The sequence below is a fragment of the Budorcas taxicolor genome, chromosome 12 (assembly GCF_023091745.1).
Source record: "Budorcas taxicolor isolate Tak-1 chromosome 12, Takin1.1, whole genome shotgun sequence".
NCBI lineage: Eukaryota > Metazoa > Chordata > Mammalia > Artiodactyla > Bovidae > Budorcas > Budorcas taxicolor.
The window spans coordinates 61,779,365-61,804,284 of NC_068921.1; positions in this window are offsets into that span (position 1 = coordinate 61,779,365).

Genomic DNA, 24,920 nt, shown 5'->3' on the forward strand with positions numbered 1-24,920 from the left:
ACAGGGATAATGCAATTGCTAATATCAGCAAAATAAATATTATGCTTGATGTTAAACGCAATGATAACAGCACTGGTTATAAAATTAGCCAATTAGTCATGTCCTATTTTAATGACAATTAATCAGGAAAAAAATGTAATCTTCAATGTCTGCTAGACTTATCTTGTACTTGAATTTTAACAATCTTATTAGGGTATGTCTAGGGAAAATAATCTAAGTATAGAACACTTTGGATATTACTCCTTTTAAAATAATATATACAGGTATGCATGCTAAGTCACTTCAGTCATGTCCAACTCTTTTTCACCCCATGAACTGTAGTCTGCCAGGCTCCTCTGTCCATGGGAATTCTCTGGGCAAGAATACTGGAGTTGCTTGCATGCCTTCCTTCAGGGAATCTCCCCAGCCTAGGGACCAAACCTGTGTCTCTTATGCCTCCTTCATTGGCAGGCAGATTCTTTACCACTAGTGCCACCAGGGAAGCCCACATACATGTATATACAATTTTATATTTATAATCATAAAATATTATCAAGGAAATATTTAGAGATACCAAGTAAATCTGACCACAGTAATAGAAACACAAAACAATTTTCATTAATATTACTAAAACAACATTTACATTGTTGTTTCTTGCTGTAAACTTTTATTAAATTACTAGAACTCCCACAACAGTGTATGACAGATTGGATGGCTTAAAAGGAAAATTTATTTTCCCATAGTTCTGCAGATTAGAAGTCAGAGATACCCCTTTTTGCCTCCTAGTCATGTCTTCACAAACCTCAGGTAAATGAGTGTATCTTCCTGTAGATAAATAAACAAAAATACAAATGTTTAAAAACTGTTCTTTTTTCTTTTCATTGCCAGAGTGAATATGTGTGTTTTTGTTTTGATATTCTTTTCTTTACCTACCTTTGTGATATAAGTCAACTGAAACATTACATGAGAATTAGTGCTTGATGTAAGATCATTTGACATGCTTTTAGTCAATGAAATTTTGGTTATGTGCCATGAAAATGTATTCTTTATTCTCCTTTTCAAGCACAGTAATTAGTTTATGAGCACTCATTATTATTTTTTATTTAATTTTGGTTCATAATGTCCATCAATTCAAGTGTGGAAATTTTACTTAGAGGCACAAAGGATGTTTCATTCATCACACCATTGTGTTTGAAATAGAATACAGCATAATACATCTCAGACCATAACTGAAGAGGCTTAATTTTTTTTTCCTCAAACTAAACTGATCTTCATTTTTTAAAAAAGTACATATGCATACCAAAACATCAAAATTTGTCATGAATTAAATGTACATTAAAAGTAAATAATAGTGGTTAGAAACAACAGCTTCTGACTACTGCTCTTGCAAATTTCTGATTGATCCATGGATTCCTCCTTCCATGCCTGGGTTGTTCAATTCCTCCTCCTACCTCAGGAAACCCATTGTCTCTTAAAACAATTTTTTTTTTTTCCCCTTGGCTTAAACTAGCCTGGAAAAAACTAACCAGAATTGATTTGTGTTGCTTGCAACAAAAAGAACATTAACCAACTCCTTCACCAACAGGGTATTTTTAAACCTCACACCCAATTGATACCTGTCTTCCATTATCTGAAGAGCAATGTGGAAAATAGACTAAATTTATTCTCCATAGCTCCAAAGGACACATAAGTGGAAGTTGCATGGAAGTTAGATTTCATCTCAATATGGGAAGAAATATCAAACAATTGGGGTTGCCTAGGCTCCAAAATCACTGCAGATGGTGACCACAGCCATGAAATTAAAGACGCTTACTCCTTGGAAGAAAAATTATGATCAACTTAGATAGCATATTTAAAAGCAGAGACATTACTTTGCCGACTAAGGTTCATCTAGTCAAGGCTATGGTTTTTCCTATGGTCATGTATGGATGTGAGAGTTGGACTGTGAAGAAAGCTACACGCCGAAGAATTGATGCTTTTGACCTGTGGTGTTGGAGAAGACTCTTGAGAGTCCCTTGGACTGCAAGGAGATCCAACCAGTCCATTCTGAAGGAGATCAGCCCTGGGATTTCTTTGGAAGGACTGATGCTGAAGCTGAAACTCCAGTACTTTGGCCACCTCATGCAAAGTGTTGACTCACTGGAAAAGACTTTGATGCTGGGAGGGATTGGGAGCAGGAGAAGGGGACGACAGAGGATGAGATGGCTGGATGGCATCACTGACTCGATGAACGTGAATCTCAGTGAACTCCGGGAGCTGATGATGGACAGGGAGGCCTGGCGTGCTGCGATTCATGGGGTCGTAAAGAGTCGGACACGACTGAGCGACTGAACTGAACTGAGGTGAGGTAGTGCGGAGAAGGCAATGAAACCCCACTCCAGTACTCTTGCCTGGAAAATCCCATGGATGGAGGAGCCTGGTAGGCTGCAGTCCACGGGGTAGCTAAGAGTCAGACATGACTGAGGACTTCTCTTTCACTTTTCACTTTCATGCATTGGAGAAGGAAATGGCAACCCACTTGTGTTCTTGCCTGGAGAATCCCAGGGACGGGGAAGCCTGGTGGGCTGCCGTCTATGGGGTCGCAAGAGTCCGACACGACTGCAGTGACTTAGCAGCAGCAGGTGAGGTAGTGTGTGTTCTGTCCCTGTCCAGGAGTTTTGCAGAAGGAACTCTCATGCTAATACCTGTGGTTTAGGAAGAATTTTACCAGGCCTTATTTTTCTGCATTTGTTTATAAAACTATATGTATGTGAGGGATTCCTAGGTGGTGCAAGTGGTAAAGAACTCACCTACCAGTGCAGGAGATATGAAACGTGGATTCAAACTCTGGTTTAGGAAGATCCCCTGGAAGAGGGAAGAGGGCAATCCATGCCAGTATTCTTGCCTGGAGAATTCCATGGACTGAGGAGCCTGGTTGGCTAGAGTCTACAGTGTCGCAAAGAGTGGGACATGACTAAAGTGACTTAACACAAATGTATCGGATATTAATAGTGACTTGGAATGATATCACAGTCTGATTAAGATACCTACCTAGATAAATTGTATATTCTCAGTGGAATATTAGATGATTCATTAATATCTGAAGAATAGTTTCTAGGTAACTTTCTGCACTGGGATGTCCACTTGGTTCTTGTCTCTAGCAGTTTCCATAGCTGAGAATCTGCCTAGATTTTACATGACAGTCCAGACAACTTGCCAGAGTGCTGCACTACATATCAGCTAATTGGACTACTAATGAGCTGAGTGACTTTTTAATACCAACTGTCTGCAAACCACCCAGTGTGATTGCAGATGGCCTCTTAAAAGTGAGCCACTTCAGAATTAACATGCCTTGTTTCTTAAGTGTCAACAATGTAAAGCACAAGATCTGAATTTAAACATTTGAATAGCAATCCATCACTCTTCAACACAGCTGGAAACTTGATCTTTTTCTTTCAAGTGATATACAATTAAAATAGCCAGAATTACCATGAAATCAAAAAATTCATATAGAAAATTTTATTTTCTCTGTGCTAGTAAGAATTATTTCTACACTAAAGCCAAATGAGGTTCATAATTTTCAGTTATCTCAGTTAAAGCACAGCTTTTACTTGCAGACATACACCTTTGACATTTTAAAATTAAGGCACAGATTAAGAAAAGCAACCTCATGTTAAAACCATTAGATGTAATTTTCATAGTATTTTCTACTTGCTTTACCAAATGGCTGCATCTAGGCTTATATATGTAAAATAAATAGAGCTCGCACAACTTGGCTTGGGTACATCTCTTTAATCTCAAAGAAAAAAAGAACAAAAGCAAAAACTTAAGTTTAAATCCATGGGGCTTTGTTTGCTTGTTTTTTTATAGGTAACCATTTGGGGCCTCCAACTATAGTAATCTGCTTCCTCTGAAAATGCTCTACTAATATTGTAGTGCAGTGGTAAAGAATCCCCCTGCCAATGCAGAAAAGGAGAGGCAAGCAATGCAGGTTTGATCCATGTGTTGGGAAGATCCCCTGGAGAAGGAAAGGGCAACTTACTTCAGTATTCTCACCTGGAAAATTCCATGGACAGAGAGCCCTAACGGGCTATATTCCATGGGGTCACAAAGAGTCAGACAGGACTGAGCACACATGTTATATTAGATTAATGTTGTCGTTAAGAAGGTAGCTATATGGCTTTTATTTCTAAAGCATTTTTTGAGACTGTTATTTCTATTCAATTGCACCCCAGAGAGAGCCAATCAATATAATCCAATGAAGTGATTGGACCGATCATATGGAAACTGAACTCTTTTTAGGGCAGTAAGATCTAAGGACAGTGCTTCTAGGACAAAAATTTCCTTTTCCTTAATGATTCACAGGGCATCAGTCTGTCCACTGAATACAAATGAAGCCCATGAAGCAATGATCACTAGAAGTAGCCATGTTATGGACCACAAGAAGAATACATTTAAGTAAAACTAACACTCTTGGCCAAGCACCGAGGCAACAACAAGACTAGCTCCAACCAGCGGATATGTGGGAAAGCTCTGCACCTCTTCTCAATTTCGTGTAAACCAAAACTCTTGTATAAACAAAAGTCTTAAGGAAAACATAGAAGTTTAATACTTGAGGGTATAATCATCATTTAGATCACAGCATCTCTTACCACAAATAGAAGAAAGAATATATCCTCACAGCGCTCATCTATTCACAGGTATTTGCATTAGTATCAGCTTTGGATTTATTAATAAAGCTTCTATAATATTCCTATACCGTTTTCAGTCTGTAAAGAATATGCCTACAATGCAGGAAACCTCGGTTCAATCCCTGTCAGGAAAATCTCCTGGAGTAGGAAATGGCAACAGGCTCCAGAATTTTTGCTGGAGAATCCCATGGACAAAAAGGAGGCTGGTTCACGGGACTCCTGGAGTCAGAGAAGACTTTGCCAGTAAACCATCGTCTTTTTCTTGATTTATGATTTTACTTCTACTAAAAATGTTCAGGTCATTACTCAGCTTTATATTTAATTTCAAAAGAAGCTGCCAAGTTTGTGTTTGTTTGTTTGTTTTGTTTTGTTTTGTTTTAACTGCTCAGTTTATGAGAAGTGGAAAAATAACATCCTTTAAGTTCTTCCTTTTGCATCTCAATAGCGACTCTAGTTGGAGAAGGCAATGGCACCCCACTCCAGTACTCTTGCCTGGAAAATCCCATGGACAGAGGAGCCTGGAAGGCTGCAGTCCATGCAGTCACTGAGGGTTGGACACGACTGAGCGATTTCACTTTCATTTTCACTTTCATGCTTTGGAGAAGGAAATGGCAACCCACTCCAGTGTTCTTGCCTGGAGAATCCCAGGGACAGGGGAGCCTGGTGGGCTGCCGTCTATGGGATCGCACAGAGTCGGACACAACTGAAGCTATTTAGCAGCAGCAGCAGCAGCAGCGACTCCAGTCCCACTCAGCCTAGTTGAGTCCTGGGTCACTTCATGTTAAAATCTCCCCTTCTGGCTGCCTTTCATTTGGCCCTACTTAAGACTATAAAGAAAGCTGATTTTTTTTTTTTTTTTAAATTTTAAAATCTTTAATTCTTACATGTGTTCCCAAACATGAACCCCCCTCCCACCTCCCTCCCCATAACATCTCTGTGGGTCATCCCCATGCACCAGCCCCAAGCATGCTGTATCCTGCGTCAGACATAGAGTAGCGATTCAATTCTTACATGATAGTATACATGATAGAAAGCTGAGCACTGAAGAATTGGTGCTTTTTAACTGTGGTGTTGGAGAAGATTCTTGAGAGTCCCTTGAACTGCAAGGAGATCCAACCAGTCCATCCTCAAGATCAGTCCTGAGTGTTCATTGGAAGAACTGATGTTGAAGCTGAAACTCCAATACTTTGGCCACCTGATGCGAAGAGCTTACTTATTTGAAAAGACCCTGATACTGGAAAAGATTGAGGGCAAGAGAAGGGGAAAACAGAGGATGAGATGGTTCGATGGCATCACCTACTCGATGGGCATGAGTTTGGGTGGACTCCGGGAGTTGGTAATGGACAGGGAGGCCTGGTGTGCTACGTTTCAGTTCAGTTCAGTCGCTCAGTCATGTCCGACTCTTTTCAACCCCATGAATTGCAGCACTCCAGGCCTCCCTGTTCATCATCAACTCCTGGAGTTCACTCAAACTCACATCCATCGAGTCAGTGATGCCATCCAGCCATCTCATCCTCTGTCGTCCCCTTCTCCTCCTGCCCCCAATCCCTCCCAGCATCAGAGTCTTTTCCAGTGAGTCAACTCTTCACATGAGGTGGCCAAAGATTGGAGTTTCAGCTTCAGCATCAGTCCTTCCAATGAACACCCAGGACTGATCTCCTTTAGGATGGACTGGTTGGATCTCCTTGCAATCCAAGGGACTCTCAAGAGTCTTCTCCAACACTGCAGGTCAAAAGCATCAATTCTATGGTGCTCAGCCTTCTTCACAGTCCAACTCTCACATCAATGTATGACCACTGGAAAAACCATAGCCTTGACTAGATGCAACGGTTCATGGGGTCGCAAAGAATTGGACAAGACTGAGTGACTGAATTGAACTGACTGAATCTAAAAGGATTGGGATTCCATGTCTCTCAACTCGCACATGGGAGAGCTAAATTTACCACAGGCAACTCAGTCTCCCTCTCCTCGGCCACCCGCTGGAAGTTGCTGGTGTGTCCAGCGGCACAGGCGCAGAACTAGCTGGACATGCATTAGCCAACAGCAAATCAGTCCTTAGCTTTTATATGTGGTTGAGGTTCCAGAACTTCCTCTTAGTGAACAAGAAAAATTATGCCAATCTGGCCCCTTTCTACCATCAGAGTGGCATCAGGGAATGGGTGGATTAGGGATCTGCTGAGGATGCTAGGGGCAGAATGGCAAAGAGAAGGAGCAGGTTGAGGGAGGCTGGTCCAGGAAGGATGCTGGAAGCTTTGGCCCCTTCATAAATCACGTGTCCCTCTGCACACAGCTGGGAGGTATTGTTCAGTGGGGATTTTGAGCACAGACAGGTCATTTTGTGGTATTTTCAGAAAGTAACACCGTGTGTGCCTGAAGAGCATTGTGTGTCAGCCCTTTTATGCAACCACTTCCTGCTACTTTCCGGTTGCTGCTACTGAAGGATTTCTAAGTAAGTGACGGTCTGTGTGGGGCCCTGTTCCCACCGGATGCCTGAAGTGTTTGTCAAAATGAGTGTACCATTATGTTCTTGTTTAGTTGCTAAGTTGTTAGGACTATTTTGCTACCCCATGGACTGTAGCTCCCCACCCTGCACCCCACTCCCCTCGTCTGTCCATGGAAATTCCTAGGCAAGAATACTGGGTTGGGTATATAATAATGGGGTGGATTGCCATTACCTGCTCCAGGGGATTTTCCTCACCCTAGGATCCCTGGCTCCTGCATTGCAGGCATATTCTTTACCACTGAGCCACCTGTGAAACCCAATACCGTTATATACTACTGCTAGCAATGTGAGAAAATTTCAGTTGCTCCACAAATTCACCAAACATTTGATACTGCCTACAGACTGAAATCTAGCTGTTGCTTCCTGATGTGCATATAGGTTTCTCAAGAGGCAGGTCAGGTGGTCTGGTATTCCCATCTCTTTCAGAATTTTCCACAGTTTATTGTGATCCACACAGTCGAAGGCTTTGGCATAGTCAATAAAGCAAAAATAGATGTTTTTCTGGAACTCTCTTGCTTTTTCCATGATCCAGCGGATGTTGGCAATTTGATCTCTGGTTCCTCTGCCTTTTCTAAAACCAGCTTGAACATCTGGAAGTTCACGGTTCACTTTACTAACCTCAGATATGCAGATGACACCACCCTTATGGCAGAAAGTGAAGAGGAACTAAAGAGCCTCTTGATGAAAGTGAAAGAAGAGAGTGAAAAAGTTGTCTTAAGCTCAACATTCAGAAAACAAAGATCATGGCATCCGGTCTCATCGCTTCATGGGAAATGGATGGAGAAACAGTGGAAACAGTGTCAGACTTTATTTTTGGGAGCTCCAAAATCACTGCAGATGGTGATTACAGGCATAAAATTAAAAGACGCTTACTCCTTGGAAGAAAAGTTATGACCAACCTAGATAGTATAATGAAAAGCAGAGATATTACTTTGCCAACAAAGATCCGTCTAGTCAAGGCTATGGTTTTTCCAGTGTTCATGTATGGATGTGAGAGTTGGACTGTGAAGAAGGCTTAGCACTGAAGAATTGATGCTTTTGAACTGTGGTGTTGGAGAAGACTCTTGAGAGTCCCTTGGACTGCAAGGAGATCCAACCAGTCCATCCTAAAGGAGATCAGTCCTGGGTGTTCATTGGAAGGACTGATGCTGAAGCTGAAACTCCAGTACTTTGCCCACCTCATGCAGAGAGTTGACTTGTTGGAAAAGACCCTGACGGTGGGAGGGACTGGGGGCAGGAGGAGAAGGACACGACAGAGGATAAGATGGCTAGATGGCATCACCGACTCGATGGACATGAGTTTAAGTGAACTCTGGGAGTTGGTGATGGACAAGGAGGCCTGGCATGCTGTGATTCATGGGGTCGCAAAGAGTCGGACACGACTGAGCGGCTGAACTAGCTAACTAACTTGGGCAAAAAAATTTAAATAATTGCCTTCTTTTTTGACTTACTGTGTGCTTAGTCACTCAGTGATGTCTGACTCTTTGTGACCCCATGGACTGTAGCCTGCCAGACTCCTCTGTCCATGGAATTTTCCAGGCAAGTATACTGGAGTGAGTTGATCTGCCTTTCTCCAGGGGGTCTTCCCCACCCAGGAATCGAACCCAGGTCTCCTGCATTGCAGGTGGATTCTTTACTGTCTGAGCCACCAGGGAAGCTTTTTAGACTCACCAGTATTTTATTATTAACATGTATTTTACACTGAAATACATATCTTTAAAAATATGATGAGTCTTTCTCTTTCTAGCTTTTGCTTTTGCCATCATTCTTTTTGTGGTAGTGGAGTGATTAAAGAAATAAAGTTTGTTTTAAGTGATGTTAACAATAATCAAAAATTTATTTTCCATAATAATTTTCAATATTTCAAATATTTTAACCTTATGTTTTGCTAAACTATATATGCACACACAAGGCAGCATATTTATATTGTTAACTTTAAGATTTAAATTCATATTTTTTAATACTACAGATAAATCAATGTTTTCTTCAAAATTTTCTCTGGAATATTGCAATTATTCTTACATCAAGTTAATTATGATAGTTTGACTCCCATATTTACTTAACTCACATTCTTTTATAAAGCTGTCATTATATTGTCATAGCAATCTGTAACTAGTATGATATGATTCATTGACCTCATGATTTCTAAGTTTTATCGTAGCTGTGCTCCATATTTCTATTAAGCACAGACATGGAATCAGAAGACTATTTTTTTTGTCCTGATTTTAAATCATGTAATGAATAACGTCATCATAAAATATCCAGCTAACAATCAGATACCTTGACCTTTACTTGTTTTAATTTAATTTGGTAAGAATGTGAAATAGTGTTTACACTGTCTTTGGGCAGGATATATTTCTCATCCAATTGCTCATAGTTGTTTCAAGGACATTTAAAATGGCATGATTTCAATAACAAACATAAAATGTTTCTATATCTTTTAAGTATATTGCTTAAATGCATTCCAAAATCATAACTCTTTCTAAACTATTACTGCTCAGAATACAAATGAGTTTTCATTAACCATTCATATCTTTATCCTCTGTTCACTTGACTTAGTTTTGTTCTATTTATATGTTAAGGCAATTTTATAAACCACCATCTAATTATGCTTCCTGAGAGTATTTTTTGGACTGCTTAAACTTGATACAACTGAAATGAAATATTTATAACCCAACTGGCTTTAAAACATATGCATGAAACATTCTGAGAAATTAATAACACATTGAGATAACTAATAGAAGGTTACCAAAAGTACTCAGGCACTTAACTATCATTTATCATATGTTAGGGTGTTCTTTTTTTCTCTGCAATCAGTATCAAATCCTGAGAAATATATTTTAACAAAAATTTCATGATGTATTTCATGATAGAGAAAACATGCTTGAAAATGGCATTCTGCTTTGTTAAAGAAAAAAGAAACAAGTGTTAATCATCACTTTTCAATTAGAAGGGTAGAATTTGCCTGTCCAAACACAAAAATCTAAATCTAGTACATATCTGATTACTAAATTTATTAAAGTAGGTCAGTGATCATTATATGTTAATCCTCAGATCTTGAGACAGTCCACAGCCATGTATTGATGACCATGAATACTGACCATGAATAGCACCATATGAAGACAAACACCCATTATTTGTAAATTGCTTATGTGCTTTAGAGAGAACAGATTTACCTAATTTTCCAAACTTACTTAGTCATTGTTTTCAAATAATTGATACACAGAAGGCAATCGAATAATGATGGAAAATATGGGATATACAGAACTGAAATGATAAATTACCAGCACATTCTGTTTTAAAAATAATTTTAAAAGCATGGTTTGAACACATATATATGAACCTAATTGTACAGTGAAACAAAGAGATTGATATATGGTAACTACCTTGGAAGATTGTTGAAAGAAGGGGTCATGCAAATAGAATCTCATATATAAGACCAAAAATGATAAAATGGAAATTATATACGGTGATGAAAATGCACTAAGAAGGCATTTGAAGGGAAGTTTAGGAGATACGCAAGAAAGAAATAAGAAGGAAAACAGTGTAAGCCAGGTTGAAGTTTATTTCTTTAATAAAATGAAATATGATGCAAGGGATAAGCAGCATGATGTTTAGGGAGAAAACATGGAGAGTAATTTTGAATAAGAAACTTTAGATGCCTAGAAAATAATTAGGAATTATATTGTTATGGGAAAGTTAGAAAATTAAATAGCTAAATCTTAGATTTCTATGCTGAAGAAGTCACATTTCTAGACAAAAAAATAACCCTTTTAATTATTTAAACTTCTTTTTTATAAAATTATAATAATGCATATTGAAAAAAATGCAATATTTTAGTGTTTTGAACTACTGAGAAGTAATTAATCACATATAACCACACCCATGTCTAGTAAAACAATATATTTTAGTATTTCCAAAGACACTTATATGCTTCCTTGTTCTCAAAATTTGGCCTCTGTTCACTGGTGCTGAATAGTAATGGGGAAACAGAGTTTTGAGTGAAGTAGAAAAGAGTAGCTACTATGGCTTTGCAAGCAAAGGGGGCCCCAGTGGGCTAATGCCCTCAAGACCATGGGACCCACCCTGGAGTGGGTAGTGAGTTTTACAGTGTTCAGGGAGTGGGGCATGATCAAACTATGGACAATTCTTAGATTGGCTGGCATCAAGTTATAAAATTTCAGGCATCACTTCTTTTCTGATTTCAGCCAGTCTAGAGTCTGTGTTCATGTGGTCAGCAGTTTTCATCTGCAGGGGGTCTGCTTCTTGTAAAAACAACCTAGGAATGTGTGTCAAATCTTTATCTATAGCTTTTACTGAGCTAAGAGTTTGGTGATTCTGCTTTGTGGTAGAATGAACCAGGTAGAACTGGTAAATTTGTTACCAGTTCCCTAGCCTGATGGCCTACATCTTCGCATTGTTTCTGTATCTTCACATTTCCCAATCATTAACTCTTGAGTCAGCATTTTATTAATACTTCAAAAGACAAGGACACAGTGGCTTGTACATGTTTTCATCCTCTAATCACTACTTTCTCTCTTTCTCTAAAACAGGCAGAATCCTGTTTTCTAAGAGTCTAATTCCATTTTGACTGTTATTGGATTTTATGTAATGGATTCATATGTTAGATGTTCTTGCCTAACTTGCTAAACTTGACATTTTGGAGATTCAACTGTGTTGTTGCATGTAGGTGTTGTGTTTATGTGTATTGCTGTATTTTTTCTCAAACTTTTCACATAGTCTAGTGTTAATAGACATTGGTGTGATTTTGGGTTCGATGCTGATAAAAACATTCACGCGTTGTGCTGTGCTGTGCTTAGTTACTCAGTCATGTCTGACTCTTTACGACCCCATGGACTGTAGCCCACTAGGCTCCTGTGTCCATTGGGATTCTCCAGGCAAGAATACTGGAATGGGTCACCATGCCCTCCTGCAGGGGATCTTCCCAACCCAGGGATCGAACCCAAGTCTCCCACATTACAGGCAGATTTTTTTATCGTCTGAGCCATCAGGGAAGCCAAAAACATTCATGCATATGTTTAAAGGCTCAATACATGCATTATTGTTATAAACACATCCAAGTTGAGGAATCACTTTGTCATTGAATTTGTGTATGTTAAACTTTAGTGACTATTGAAAAATCTATTGGCATACTTGACCATTCTCTACAACAATGAATAAATATTACAATCTGTACTCCACTATAAAACTTGGTAGTAAGATCTATATTTCATATTATCCTTGAAGATTTTTATTATTTTTATATAAATTTTGCTCTTTCCTTTTTAGGGAACCTAATTTTGAGACTGCTTTGAGACTGAGCAATTTTAACTTTCTTTCTCTTCATATTAGTCAATTGGATTAAAGTTATGTGTTGAAACCACTGTCCTTTCTTAATTTCTCTGCAGTGACATTTGTTTCCATAAATTAAGTATGCATGTGTGCATTGGTCACGTCTGTGCTCTTTTTGCTAGTTCATTGGTCACACTTCCTTTTGCTTAATTTCAGTAGTTCTGACCTAAGTGTTACTTCCCATTAGAATTGGTCCTTCCATTGTGTTGATCTTAGCTACTTGCGGCCCTTTATAAGTCCATATATGTTTTAGATTGTTTCTCTAACTTCACACATACATACATACTTATACTTGCAAGCACATATACTTGTGGAATTTTGATGGGATGGCACAAAATGTATAACTAATATGGGTAAAAATTACATCTTTAAATTTTTAAATATTCAAATTCATGACATTCATCCATTTATGTAAGTGTTCTTTAGTTTTCTCTTTAATATTTTACAGTTTATAAAGTTTTTCTCACTGTTTTTAGATGTTTTTATTGTTATTTGGAACTTTGGTGCTGTTGTAAGCTGTATTGTTATGAAACTCAAACTCTCCTTTGCCTTTCTGTTGTTGATATTTGGAAGTGTTCTTTTTGTATTTCAGTATATACAGGCTTTTTTTGCTAATGGTATATACCTTTAAATAATATAGAAAAATTATGAATGCATGACAACTTGCTGAATGATAATATTTATTTAAATACATTTTGTATAGCTCTGTATCTTTGTATACATTCATAAGATGCTGTGGTGATTTTGCCATGCCTGTTATTTTACCCTTTGTAGAAGAACTTTCTCAGAGATTTAGACTGAGAGAACAAAACACATTATTACATAAGAGGACAAAAATAATAATTTTCTAAATATAGAACTGCTTAAATTTTTCTCTATTTGAATAAATTAATGAATAATAGATTCTGAGACATTTGAGCATAATTTTATAATAATTCTTGACATTTATTCCACCTTTTCTTATCTTTTTCAGGCTTTAACATGATTAATGACCTGACAAGGGGTGATGTATGGCTGTTGACAGGAATCCCACTGAGACTCTTTGTCAACACTGGTTTCAACTGAATACCCTGCAAAATTTCTTGCTGCTGTCCATGGCAGTCAACTCCCAATTCGTTTCACACATGCAAGGCTTCCCTATTGGCTCAGATGGTAAAGAATCTGCCTGCAATGTGGGAGACCCGGGTTTGATCCCTGGGTTAGGAAGATCCTCTGGAGAAGGGAATGACCATGCATTCCAGTATTCTTGCCTGGAGAATCCCCTGGACAGAGGAGTATGGTAGGCTATAGCCCAAGGGTCATGAAGAATCCAATGTGACTGAGCAACTAACACTTTCACTTTCACTTTTTACGCGCAAGGGTAGAGAGCAGGGAGACAACAACAACCATCAGAGGCATAGGAAATCTGAAATCAGAGGGGTTAATAACTTGGTCCTTTGGCTTATCCAAAAAGAGTCAGATAGAAAAAGCATATATCTTAAAGTGCAGACCAATTATGTAAATACCTGTGGAAGATTTTTATTTACTTCTACTCTATGAAATTTTGTTGTGGCTCTACGTTATTGTATGTAATATATTCTGTGTATGTATACAACTTAAAAGATTGGTGTATACATGTATTCCATATACTTGTCTCTGTACAGAAATGTTTCCTATACATAAAAAGACAAAAATAAGATTACGCTCACCTTATCTAAAGGACTGCAATTCCCAGAAATCTAGTAGGATATAATAATGTTGGGCTTTCCATTGTGTTCCATTGAGCTGTGTGTTTACACATCCACCAATGCTAGACTGGCTAGTTCGCTGTAGTTTTTTAGTAAGTCTTGAAGTCAGATTTTACGAGTCCTCCAACTTTGTTCTTTCTCAGTACTGTGTTGGATAATGTGAGCCTTTGCCTTCTGCATGTAAACTTTAGAATCAGTTTGTTGATATTCAAAAAGAAGACTAGCTAAGATATTGAAGGAAAGTGTATTTAATCTCTAGATCAAGTAACTAATTTTGATTTCTGCATACACATATTTTAAGGCTATCTAGTGAATGTTCTTAGTGGTGGACCTAAGCTATATATACTAAACCTTGTGGTAGTTACAATATTGGCATTATGATTAATGAAGTCAGTGTGGGTTAGAAACAAGCAGTTATATATTTGAATTCTAGATTACTCATTTATTAGCTATGTGATTTTGGCCAGATTCCTCAAACCATCTGAGCCATAGTAAAGTAGAAAAATCGTTACATTGTATGATTAAATATTAAATTAATACAGTACTCTTTACCTAAGTTAATTAAAACGTTGCTTGATATATTGAAATATTTCAATTAATGGGTGGCAGAATAAAATAGCTGTACATATAATAAACATGATGTGGGGGAGGGGGTATTGATGTTATAATAATAGCAGATCTATTTTCCTATTTCCTCTTCAAGAAAAATGTAGGATAAATTATTTTAAATTTTATCATCTAAATAGATAACATTTTAAAATCTCTCTGGACAGGAATAAGTCCAAAGCCAGTAGTAAATAGTCAAAATTTTAAACACTTAATAATAAAATGGAAATTTGAGTGAAATTTATCTGAACTTGTTTCCTACATCAAAACTGTTCCTAAAACTTCATCTATGCAGAAAATTTCCCTGGATTCATTCTCAGCTGAATAACACATCTCTTCAACTTACCTTTTATTTTATTGTTATTTTATTAGTTCTGGGGCAGCTCATTACTGACTGTATTTCAAACAGTGCAAAATTTTACCTGGGCATTGATGTCTGGCAATTCTGATTTATATACTTAGTGTCAGGCAGGAAACCTTCGACGGCAAAGATAGTTTTCAATGCTCACAGTAGTAGAGAACTCCACTTGCTGGAATATTAACACTTTTAGTCATAGATGAGAATTAATGACTTGTTTGGGTTGCCTAGAAATGTATTTTCACAAGGATCTGTCACAGCAGGAAATTATGCAGAATATCTGATGTAGTGAAAGAGACATCGAATCAATGAACAGTACCAATAAAAATGAGATTGTATTATGCACTTTACTATTAATATTATTTTAAATGCATGTACATAGTCAGACAACAATATTGCCTATTTAATGTCTGCTTGAGAGGGTACCATTTAAAAATAAATTGCAAAACAGCACTATGGATAAATGTTGGCTCTCTTATTTGTGAATGTAATATAAGAAGTCTACATAAAGAAATAAATCTAAAGCTACTTAATGAAATGAGTTTGAAAATATGATTCAGTACAAAATGTATCACTTTAAAAAGTTTTGCCTCCAAATAATATGATTCATAATGCCAACCCTCATATGGATTTGCATATGTTGGAATTATATTTTTTTCTTAGAGTTCTCATATGTAATACTTAAACTAAATAAAATGCATACTTAGAGTGTTTTGCTTTCAATACTATTGTATTTTTTTGAGTTAAGTAGCCTTATAAAATCTGTGAATCAATAATTTTAAAAGTTATTGAGCATACATTATCCACATGAACAGACATGGGCCCTGATAGCAAGGAGTTAGCCTGCTGCAGAGATTGACAGCTAGATAAAATATCTAGCTAGGTATAAAATATCACTAAACTGTATGCAAATTATAAAGAAAACTGGAATGCCTTTAATTTTTTGGGAAAAATACTAAGTTAATACTATGTCAGATGATGAAATGTGGAGGATGCAATCCAGAATGAAGTAATTACTATTAAAAAATAAAAGGAAATAATAATAATGAGAAGGTGGAGGAGAAGAGAAGGAAGAAGAAGGGGGGGGGGGAACAGGAGGAAGGTAGGAGAAAAATAATCTTATTTGTGTAGATCACAACAAACTGTAGAAAGTTATTAAAGAGATGTGAATAGCAGATCACCTAACCTGCCTCCTGAGAAATCTTTATGCACCTCAAAAAGCAACAGTTAGAACCAGACAAACAACAACAGACTGGTTCCAGATTGGGAAAGGAGCACGTCAAGGCTATATATTGTCACCCTGCTTATTTAACTAATATGCAGAGTACATCATGCTAAATGCTGGACTAGATAAGCACAAGGTTCATCAAGATCAAGGTTTTTGGGAGAAATATCAATAGCGTCCGATATGCAAATGACACTACCCTTATAGCAGAAAGTGAAGAGGAACTAAAGAGTCTCTTGATGAAAGTGAAAGAAAAGAATTATAAAGCTGGCTTAAAACTCAGCATTCAGAAAACTCAGATCATGGTATCCGGTCCCATTGTTTCATGGCAAATAGATAGGGAAACAATGGAAGCAGTGACAGACTTTATTTTCTTGGGCTGCAAAATCACTACAGATGGTGACTGCAGCCATGAAATTAAAAGACGCTTTCTCCTTAAAAGAAAAGAAATGCCCAACTTAGACAGCATATTAGAAAACAGAGACATTGCTTTGCTGACAAAGGTCCTTCTAGTCAAAGCTATGGTTTTTCTAGTAGTCATGTATAGATGTGAGATTTGGACCATAGGGAAACCTGAATGCTGAAGAATTGATGCTTTTGAACTGTGGCATTGGAGAAGACTGTTGAGAGTCCCGCGGACTGCAAGGTGATCAAACCAGTCCATCCTAAAGGAAATCAGTCCTAAATATTTATTGGGAGGACTGATGCTGAAGCTGAAGCTCCAATACTTTGGCCACCTGATAGGAAGAACTGACTTATTTGAAAAGACCCTGATGCTGGGAAAGATTGAAGTCAGGAGTATAAGGGGAGGACAGAGAATGAGATGGTTGGATGGCATCACTGACTCAATGGACATGAGTTTGAGGAAGCCCCAGGAGTTGGTGATGGACAGGGTAGCCTAGAGTGCTGCAGTCCACGGGGTCGCAAAGAGTCGGACACAATTGAGTGACTGAACTGAAGCAAATAGTTCAGAATTTCTGGAGTGTGAATTCAGATGGAGAAAGAGATAAGATTATGCTTGATTTGAAGACAAAGATGAGCATAAAGTGTTAGTGTGATAGACAAAATGTTGAGATTTACCCTGTGAGTTATGGCTAAATACTTTGAAGCTTGAGGGTGTGGAGAGTGGTTTGTTAAGGATGCAAATGACGGGTTGAGACCGTGAGCTGTGTAGCAAAGACTGCTGCTTGCATTTCAAAACCTGCTTATCTTTCTTCATGTGCACTTAGCCACATTTTCAGTCTTTCTTTTCATTTGGTGTTTGGTTTTTGATTAAGTCATACTTAACATGATGTGAGCAGAAGCAAGGTGTGCTACTTGAGGATCCTGGCCAAAGAGGTAAGAGTGCACCTTTTTGATGTTCTTCCCTTGTTTTCACTGAGTAAAACCAGAAGTGACCATACACTCCTGCTATAGATAATAAATGATCTTAAGGGATGATAGAAGGACATTTAGAAATGCATCAAGCTATCTTGCAGTCATGAGCCATTCACTTTGGCAATTTAACATGAAAGAGAAAGTAAAGTATTTGTTCTATAAGTTAGTATATAATCAGGGCTCTTGCTTCTTCTAGCTTGACCTTCTACCAATATGGGATCTAAGCACATTAACAGAAAATGAAGAAGAGAGTTATTGAAAGTCCAAGCTGGAATAGTTTTGAGGAAATAGAAGTAAGATCCAAAAATAAATAATTTATAGGACACTTGGTTAAGTGGATTTAAATATTAAAAGTCAAAAGAGATGCAGGTATTAAATTTAAGATACTTAAATTTTTTCACCTACAGTACAATTTATTGAGTTAAAAATAAAGTATGTTCATTCAGATCTATGGAAACAATGTTGGGAAATAGTTTGTTTAAACTTGTCTAAATTTGAAATGGTGTTAGTGTATTTAAGTGGAGGTAAATGTAAGTGAAATTTTGTTGGAACTCAGCATATGTTTCTAGTTTTGGATTTGAGAATTGTAGAAACTTCTGTGGCAAATGAAAGCAAGCATTCATAGCTTTTCTTAAATGCATGTGAAAAATGAAACAAAAGGGAGTCCAGGGAAAATTTTCTGAATAATGATTTAAGGACCATTAAAGGAAAGTGTGTTTCTAACAAGAGAGTTGTTAGAAAAGTAAAATAAGGAAGGACTTCTTAGAAGCCATTGTGGGGGTGGGGAGGAAAGAGTTTCAAATTGAGATGTATGTCAACAGCACAAATGCCTCAGAGGCAGAAGAATTTTAAAAGAAGAGAGAATTACAAAGAGTTGTTCTCTCTAGATAAACTAGGTAAGTGCAACTGACCCTATTCCTTGATATCAGAGAGGTATTCTTCAAGAGCAGAGAGAAATAAAGTTTTGTGAGTCAGGTGTCAAGTAAGGAATAGGGCCAACCTAAATTGACAGACAGATTCCATTCCAAAATGTGCAGTTTAATGAGGATGATGGTTTTATGATTCAGGAGAGTGACACTTGGAAATCATGATTATGTAATAATCAGATGTGGAGAGTTAACAACATATCAAAGCTAAAAACATAAAAGTTTAGTTAATTATTCAATATATTTTAACACATATGTGTTACTTACTCCTTTTCCACTTAAAAGTCAACATATTTTTAAAGATTTCAATTTTCCTGTCAATGAACATAATATATAAAGAACACATAAACTTATTTATCCTAATAATAAAGCAAACTCAAAAAAGACTTGTTTTTAATAAACATGTTGATGTAGGAATGATATGACTCTCTTCTCAGGTCAGATTCTTTAAGACCCCATGGGCTATACAGTCTGTGGAATTCTCCAGGCCAGAATACTGGAGGGGGTTGCTATTCCCTTCTCCAGGGGATCTTCCTGAGTCAGGGATCATTGACCCTAGGTCTCCTGCATTGCAGCCAGGTTTTTTACCAGCTGAGCCACCAGGGAACCCTAAGAATACTGGAGTGGATAACCTATCCCTTCCCCAAGGGATCTTCCTAACCCAGGATTTGAACCGAGGTTTCCTGCATTGCAGGCGGATTCTTTACCACTTGAGCTACCTGGGAATCCTATTTAATACATAAAGAACACGTAAGTATATTTATCTTAATAATAAAGAAAGTTCAAAGAAGACTTGTTTTTAATAAACAACTAGACATAGGAATGATAGGACTCTCTTCTCAGGTATCAAAGTGGCTCAGTCATGTCTGACTCTTTGTGATCTCATGGACTGTAGTCCATTGATTTCTCCACACCAGAATACTGGAGTGGGTAGCCTTTCCCTTCTCCAGCAGATCTTCCTGCCCCAGGAATCAAACCAGGGTCTCTTAAATTGCAGGCAAATTCTTTACCAACACTTCCCTGATAACTCAGTTGGTAAAGAATTTGCCTGCAATGCAGGGGACCCCAGTTCTATTCCTGGGTTAGGAAGATGCCTTGGAGAAGGGATAGGCTACCCACTCCAGTATTCCTGGGCTTCCCTTGTGGCTCAGCTGGTAAAGAATCTGCCTGTAATGCAGGAGACCTGGGTTCAATCTCAGGTATTGAAATTTCTAGGTATAATACACAAGAATCAGATAATAATATCAGTCTTCAAAGCACAAAAACCTGTAAGGGAACTAATCCTAGGGTTCAGTTTTGTAACATTTCTGGAAATTTAATTATCAGTCTAAATGGAATACTTCTGCTATTTTGAACCCAACCATTTCAATATTTATTTAAACTTTCCAGTAATTCAACTACCAATAACCTGTTCTTTGACCTATTTATATGTCATATTTCCTTCTGTATAATTGTAATATTTGATATCCTTTTATTTCCTGCCTTTTATATTAGGTTTTTGCATTCTTTCTCACTTTTCCTGGTATCTGATTTCAGCACACTTGTGATTTTCGCTCTGTGAGTCTAGTCTCGAAGCTCATAATTAATACTAAACTTTCCTTTATCTGTGGCTAATAAAGTTCATGTAAGACACTGCCTACAGTTACCTGTACATCCAACATTCTGGTTGTAGAATAGTGCTCCTCCCTCAGTTTCCTTCTGTTCTCATCTAGTTATTTATTGAATAATTTTTTTCATTTAAGAGAACAAGAAGTAAGTCAACTAGTTTACTCTATTTTCATAACTTCTTATGTATATATATATGTATATTTATGTGTGTATGTATGTATATATATCCAAGTACATATATATATGTATATATGTATGTATGTATATATATATGTCCGAAGGTATTTGTCCTGTCAACCGTATTTTTCTTGTATTGATGAAAGTTGTACCCTGAGGACTTGAAGAAATAAAAGCAGAGATAAATAACCTATCTCCCAGCTCCTCTAGATAGGTTGATTTGATTGCTCAAGATTAGAATTTTCAAAAAGAAAAAGAAGCTGTTTTTTTAAAATGAAGATTCAACACAGCTACTTTATAGCATTTAGAACATTAGTGTTGTTGTGTATCTTTCAGAGTTCATGTAGTTCGTTTATGTCTTACACACTTGATTGTAAGGTCCATTAAGATCGGTACTGTAATTTTATAACATACAGTCTCCACCACCTAGTTCACTCATTAGTCCAGTAAATATTGATTGAATGAATGAACAAATGAATTAATGCTAATGAAACAATCCATAAATTAACTTGCCACTGTCTGTTCAAAGTCATACTATAAGTCTGGTTATTTTATTCTGGGCTGAATATTGCCAGGTCTTTCCTGGATTATGACTTCACCACTTATTGGTACCTAATATATAGTAGCCAAAATAATAAAGTTGCATATGAAATAATATGGTGCAATAAAAATAAATAATGTTCAGGTTCTTTACATGATTGAACACATAATAGAGTTATTCTTTTCTCATATGATCCAAATGTCCTAAATTTATTATGGCAGATGCCCTGAATCATAGGCTTATTTATTCCATAGATGTCACTCAATAGAAGTGATTATCTATTTTTCACTCAGCTAGTACATGTATTTCAGTAAGAATGTTTATAAATGTAATTAATATTATTCTGTCATAAAAAATGGTAATTTTATACTCTTTGGGATCAGGGAAATCCATGTCTCTTTTGATGTTCTCTGGCTAAAGTATAGTCACTCTTCTGTATAGAATATAGACACTCTACTGTTGCTGACTCATGGCTGGGAGCTCTGTAGTGTGGAGATAACTTTCCGGACTACTGACACTGGTATGAAAAGGAAAGGTTAAAGTTCCTTGATGTTGAATTTTGCCAAAAAAGTGATGTGGGATTTTGAAATATTTAAGAATTTGTAGACTGTGTTTAAGCTGTTTATTTCTGGAAATGGAGGTTTAAATTTGGTTGTGGCAGTCTGAGCTCTTTAATTGCTGACACTGACAGAACATCTTATATAAGGAGAAAAAATTCTGCGCTTTCATTCCCTTAACGGTGTTTTAATTTGTAACAGTTTCTAATTTTGATGAAGTCTGTTTATTTGTTCATATTGTTCTAATTATGCCTGGCCAAGATCTTAAAGACATTGGTAAGATTTCACAAAGTATACCAGCATTAGGCTTTACTAAAGGAACAGAAGGAATAAAACATAGATGGGCATCAAGGAGTCCAAAACATCTAGCATATCAAAGTTCTTTCTCTGTCACACAGGACATACTTTATTCACAGATCAAGATATTTGTGAAGTAACTCAAGTTCAGGGAAGCTGCAGTCTTAACCAAGAAGGGATATTTTGCATACATCTGGTCATAGAGTTGAAAGGAGACAAGTCATTAGTACACATATATATAAACATTGGTATCTATGTGATGCATCTGGTATGTCTCAAGTCCTTATGCAGATCTTCACCAGTCAATGAGTATGAATACTCATACTCTGGTTTAAGTGTCTGCCTGGAATGCAGGAGACCCAGGTTCGATCCCTGGGTTGGGAAGATCCCCTGGAGAAGGAAATGGCAACCCACTCCAGTACTCTTGACTGGAGACTCCCATGGAGGGAGGAGCCTGGTAGGCTACAGTTCATGGGGTCACAAAGAGTTGGATACGACTGAGCGACTTCACTTTCACTTGGCCAAGTGTTAGCACCATTGATCCAGACATTTGTTGAGAAAACAAATGGATACAACAGACTAGTTGGTATTATTGGTTACCATTGTGTCAAGAAGACATTCTCCTACTTTTCGAACTACAAGATTTCAAATTTTAAAGTGTCATATATATTTTTTATATTGTCAGACAAAGGAATTTTAAGTATCAGGTGAGGTAGAGATGCTATTTTTGTTTTAGGTTTTCTTTTTTTAAAATATGGATATCTAAATATTCTAATGTTTTCACACAGATTTTACTTTCTCCGTTGAAAATATAGTGGATTTTGTGAAAAGTCAAAATACTTATTATGCAGGTATTATGTAGTATTCCTCTTTGGGATACATATGCAATAGATATTTTGTAGGTATTCCTCTCTTGTATGTAGGGTTCCTCTTTTGTTCTATATACCTATGTATATTTGTTTTCCATTAGGCCAACAATATCAGATCAGTTCAGTTCAGTTCAGTCGCTCAGTTATGTCTGACTCTTTGCGACCCCATGAATTGCAGCACGCCAGGCCTCCCTGTCCATCACCAGCACCCGGAGTTCACTCAGACTCACGTCCATTGAGTCTGTGATGCCGTCCAGTCATCCCATCCTCAGTCGTCCCCTTCTCCTACTGCCCCCAATCCCTCCCAGCATCAGAGTCTTTTCCAATGAGTCAACTCTTCACATGAGGTGGCCAAAGTACTGGAGTTTCAGCTTCAGCATCATTCCTTCCAAAGAAATCCCAGGGTTGATCTCCTTCAGAATGGACTGGTTGGATCTCCTTGCAGTCCAAGGGACTCTCAAGAGTCTTCTCCAACACTACAGTTCAAAAGCACCAATTTTTTGGCACTCAGCCTTCTTCACAGTCCAACTCTCACATCCATACATGACCACAAGAAAAACCATAGCCTTGACTAGATGGACCTTAGTCAGCAAAGTAATATCTCTGCTTTCGAATATGCTATCTAGGTTGGTCATAACTTTTCTTCCAAGAATAAGTGTCTTTTAATTTCATGGCTGCAGTCACCATCTGCAGTGATTTTAGAGCCCAAAAAAATAAAGTCTGACACTGTTTCTACTGTTTCCCCATCTATTTCCCATGAAGTGAAGGGACCGGATGCCATGATCTTCACTTTCTGAATGTTGAGCTTTAAGCCAACTTTTTCACTCTCCTCTTTCACTTTCATCAAGAGGCTTTTTAGCTCCTCTTCACTTTCTGCCATAAGGGTGGTGTCATCTGCATATCTGAGGTCATTGATATTTCTCCCAGCAATCTTGATTCCAGCTTGTGTTTCTTCCAGTCCAGCGTTTCTCATGATGTACTCTGCATAGAAGTTAAATAAGCAGGGTGACAATATACAGCCTTGACGTACTCCTTTTCCTATTTGGAACCAGTCTGTTGTTCCATGTCCAGTTCTAACTGTTGCTTCCTGACCTGCATACAGATTTCTCAAGAGGCAGGTCAGGAAGAGGTGGTCTGGTATTCCCATCTCTTTCAGAATTTTCCACAGTTTCTTGTGATCCACACAGTCAAAGGCTTTGGCATAGTCAATAAATCAGAAATAGATGTTTTTCTGGAACTCTCTTGCTTTTTCCATGATCTGGCGGATATTAGCAATTTGCTCCCTGGTTCCTCTGCCTTTTCTAAAACCAACTTGAACATCAGGAAGTTCACCGTTCACGTATTGCTGAAGCCTGGCTTGGAGAATTTTGAGCATTACTTTACTAGCATGTGAGATGAGTGCAATTGTGCGGTAGTTTGAGCATTCTTTGGCATTGCCTTTCCTTGGAATTGGAATGAAAACTGACCTTTTCCAGTCCTGTGGCCACTGCTGAGTTTTCCAGATTTGCTGGCATATTGAGTGCAGCACTTTCACAGCATCATCTTTCAGGATTTGAAACAGCTCAACTGGAATTCCATCACCTCCACTAGCTTTGTTCATAGTGATGTTTTCTAAGGCCCACTTGACTTCACATTCCAGGATATCTGGCTCTAGATGAGTGATCACAATATCATGATTATCTGGGTCATGGAGATCTTTTTTGTACAGTTCTTCTGTGTATTCTTGTCACCTCTTTACTTACCTTAATACCCTAGATTTAGTGTAGAACTTGAAATGAGATAATGTAAATTATCCAAATTTGTTCTTTCATTTTTTAAAAAGAGTTCTTTGTATATTTTAGATTTTTTTTACATTTTTTAGTATATTTTAAAGGCAGTTGGTTTCTACAAAAATGTTTTGATTGCTCTAAATTTTGCCAAAAGAAGATAGAGTCTATAAATCAATTTTGAGACAGAGCAACTTGAAAATATTTTCCATTCTATAAATATGATTCATGTCTTAATTTATAATTTATGTAGGTCTTTTTATATTTCTATCTGTAACATTTTATAATTTTCAGTGTAGAGAACTTGTAAGAATTTTCCTTCTTTCTTTTTCTTTCTTAACCCTACCTGCTTGAATTTGTTGACACCATTGTAAACAAAATT